We start from the raw sequence: 4258 nt of genomic DNA, 5'->3' as shown, positions 1-4258 counted from the left end.
TTTTTTTATGAAAAATAAAAATATTCAAATAGCATTTTTAATTTTCTAATAATTATTGCGGATCGAATATTCATGCATGTCCCTAGCACATTTTCATTTCTTCTTCATAGCACAACTTTCTGTGTTTGCAATATGAGCAGTGAAGAAGCCTTGCCATTTGCAGCATTAAGCAAAGCTAGCGGGCATACCTACGTCCTGTTTAAGAAATTGGTATCGGATCGGTACATGGATTCAAGTACTCGCCGATTCCGATACCAGAATTGTATGTGGTATCGGCGGAATTTCCGGTACTAGTATCGGTATCGGAACAACCCTAGTTCATACTGGCGAACTCGCTGTTTACAGTATAACGCAGATTCAATGAGCCAACTGCACAGCTTAAAACATTTCAATGATGTACGCCACATTCATTTAGGGAAACTTAACCAGAAATTAATATTACTTGGGGGCAATAGAAACAATATTCATCTGAACAGCCGAGAAATACACAGCTCCTAATATCGGTCTTTAGGAGGACATTTTTGCAACTCTTCATTGCCTCACTGTGCTGATAATGAAACAGTGCCTCCATTCTGGCGTAATACCGCAACTGCAGCTCCAAATGTCAGTCCATTGAGTGCACACAGTGTTTTTGTAAAGACACCCCACAACGGAGAGCAGATCACTGGCGCTGAGCCTACGAGAAAAAGTCCAGCTGCATCTGATTTAAAATTTGTAAATTTTGATGGTCACCGGTACCGATCTCCAAAAATATCACCTGAAAATGCGACCGCTTTAGTCTGGAGCCCAGAAAAGTTAATTCCATATTTTAAAGCCCCTCATTTGTATCCACCTCTGAAATTGTCTCATTACTTGGCTTACGGATAACCTCTGCTCACTTGTTGCAGCCGAGCATCTGTAGTCATGGCAACCCTGTATCTCTCTGAAGCGGGTCGGTTCTGTCTGATAGGACAGATTAAATCTACTGCATGAAGCTCAGAAATTTGGTTCGGGAGAAACCTAGTTTTCTCCTAAGCTTCTTTCATGTACCTCTAAACTTAAATATTTTTCCTTCTGCTGTTTAGCATTGCAATAGATATTGGTGGAGTCAGTAATTTAAAAATGTGAGTTGAGGTAGGATTTTTTTTGTATTAAAGGTTTGGTTATTTACAGCTTTCCTGCGTTAAACTGGTGTTATTTATGTATAGTTTTCTATTTAGTTTTTGTAGTTGTCTTTTGCACTTTCCTTTTTCATAGTCCAAAAGCACATTATTTGTCTCTTCTTATCTGTCTGTCATCTATCATAGGCTCCTGTGCCAGTGTGTCATTCTCCTCCAGGCATACACTTCATCCTGAACCCTGACAAGAGGACAGTCACAGCTGCTCATATATAGAAACGTTTTTCATCACAATATAATTGACATAAAATTAGATTTAGAATGGGTTGGGGGGGGGTTGTTTAAAATGTTATTTTAGCATCCAATAAATGTTCTAGAAACTCAATTGCTCCAAGTTGCATACAAAAAAATCAGCTTTCCATCTATTCTTGCTGCTTTATATGAACTAAGCACAGTCTTTTTGAAGGTACTTGCATGTCTTTTGTTCACAAACCTATAACGTCATTACTAAATATGAAAGAGAGAATTACAGTCAGTAACAGGATAAGATGGATCTTAAATGAAAGTCTTTATTTATTTCTGGTGATTGTGTGATGTATTCAGAGAGGTGTTTAAGTATGAAAGGAACCCTTCAGTTGTTTTTCATGACCTGAACCCACACATATTCACTAGCAGTCTGTAATTACTATTGCAAGCAAGCGCTGAAGACTATAATGAGTGTTCTGCAGGAAAGCGGAACTTCAGCAAATAATGATGAAGACCAAAGCAGATTTTTGTTTTTCGTGTTTCTCAACCAGGGGTCCGTGGTCCCCTAGTGGTCCGTGCCGTAATTGCAGGGGGTCCGTAGAACCCTTTAAAAGTGTTTTGAGTTATTATCTTGCATTCAGGGTTTGAAATTAACACCCACCAGAGGCAGATAAAAATCAACTGAGTCGGCAATTGCAGTCAAATTAATTGCCAAATTAATTGGTTACTTGTGTTAATAAATTATGTTCATTCACTTTGCAGGGAAGGTGCACGTAAACCCAATCATATTTAATAGCCTATTGCGCAGCTTCTGCGCATTTCTGACTCAAACATACCTATCATGCTGCGTAATTTAGAGCGGTCTGCAGCACCGCGAGAGAGAGTCGACTGCTCTGTTTGCTTTTGAATTGCTGCTGCAGAACTTTGATGTCATATGCCAGGTGGTTCTGTGCACCGCCGCAAAAAGTCGAACAAGCCTGACACAGAAAAAGTGGGGTTTTCATCTGATGTCTCCTTTAAAAAGACCGGCAGACCGGTAGGGGTGAATAAGCAGCGTAAAAGTCATGCGCGTCTTTTTTATACAGCTCGAGCTGCGCAGTTACATAGTCACGCCTGCTCTGTACAGCGTGAGCAGAGCCGATTAAAAACTCAAGTACGCGCGCCTTCTCTAAACATACGCAGCTGCGCAGCTATAAAGTCAGACTCATCTTCTCTATACATACGTGAGCTTAAAAAGTCAGTCGCATCTGCTTTTACAGCGCAAACTTGCAGGCTAGTCGCACATGCGACCTAATTTCTCAATGGTGCGACTAAAAACAATCTGAGGTCGCACCGGTGCGACCAGCCATTCAAGGGAAATAAAGTCTCTGCGAAAGTCTCCCTGTGGTTCAACAACAGACACATTAGGCCCATATCGTGGTCTAAACCAATCAGAGATAGTGAAGGGCGGACCCCCCTCTGATTGGCCGTGGTCCAGATATTCCTGTACGTGTGTGTGTGTACGTTTGAAAATGCTGTGCTGCAGTCGGACAGAGAGGTGAGTAGCCTATAGACCCGTCAGATAAACAGAGTGGATGTATCCGTGGATGATGAGAGAAGATGAAAAAAACGATTGACAACTTTTTCGTTAAGAATGTTAAATTAAGGCCTGATCCGTCCGAAAATAATAACCAATGCTCTGACACGCTAGACTGCGACTAAATGGTCTCATTTTGCGACAAATTTTCCTGCCAGTGCGACAAGTTTTTCTTAATGGTCACACCGGTGCGACTGTCAAACTGATCAATATATAATTTTATTATAAATTTAATGCGCAGAAATGTTATATTGCGCAAGCTGCGCATTCAGTCACTCATTTTCGTTTCCCCTCCTTCAACCATTCTCTTATCTATCAGAGCCCCCGACCCCAAAGGCGTAATTCGCGGGTTACGGGTAAGAGGTGAAGCGCTCAATCTTGCAAATTAAATAAATATGCAGAATACAAGAATTTCCCCGGCTAAGGTACAAAACAGCAAAGATAACGAAATGTGTTGCAAGTATTGTATGCATGTGAAGCTAATGCAGGAAACACGTGTTTAATCTTTAAGCACTGAACTATTGTATAAAGATCTCTAACAATACTGCAAAGCATACAAAACGTTACACATCACGCTAAATACTATTTATTTGTGAGTCGCTATTGATAGAAGCCAAACGTGTATCAATGCAGCTTTCATGGTCAACATAAAGTTCTTTATTTGAAGCACAATTCTACAAGAAAGCAGGGCTCTAGACTAACACTTGAGAGAGGTGGCACTGGTGCTACCAAGTTATTCAGTTGGTGGCACCAGCCCTTAATTTGATAGCACCAGAGTCGTGGGGTGAGGTAAGAAAAAAGAATCACTAAAACTTCATTAAAATGTGTTTAATACATTAATAAATCAATTAGAAATTAATACAAATCATTGTTTATGATTGAATTATTTTTATTGTATATGTAAACTCTCTTTCAACACTTTACCATATTTAAAGCACATCTTTCTTAAAGCTACTTTCTTCCTTTATTTGTTGTGAACGACTCCTATAAGAGAACACAATTCCTTTAATATCAGTGAGTGTTTTTGGGCCCGTCCGTTGTTGTTTGATGAACATTATAAACAGAGATCTTTATTATGCTGCTGCCCCTTTAAGAGCTCGCGCAATATACTGGAACACGTGTTTTGTTTCCCAACTGTTTGGTCACGAAACAAACTGAATACCTTTACAAGGTTTCTTGTTAATATGGGAATTTTTAGGTTATTTTGTGTTAATATGTCCGTTTCAGAGTAAGAAGGCGTGAAAGAGAACTCCGTTTAGTATTTTGTGCTCTGACTCTCTGGGCGCGCGCATACTCAAACAACCCGCGAGACCTGAAGGCTTTTAGTGATTATTCTTCC

At 40.0% G+C, this 4258-nt stretch overlaps 1 protein-coding gene across 2 annotated transcripts in view; it reads left to right on the top strand.

The window, feature by feature from the left end:
• dhdds (dehydrodolichyl diphosphate synthase) overlaps positions 1 to 4258 on the top strand; it is a 23528-nt gene that overhangs the window by 17502 nt on the left and 1768 nt on the right. The gene's annotated exons all lie outside the window — the stretch shown is intronic.

Source organism: Triplophysa rosa, linkage group LG8 (assembly GCF_024868665.1).
Source record: "Triplophysa rosa linkage group LG8, Trosa_1v2, whole genome shotgun sequence".
In the NCBI taxonomy this organism is placed as follows: Eukaryota; Metazoa; Chordata; class Actinopteri; order Cypriniformes; family Nemacheilidae; genus Triplophysa; species Triplophysa rosa.
Note: the sequence above shows the minus strand (reverse complement) of the source record. Positions and strands in the feature narration are given on the sequence as shown.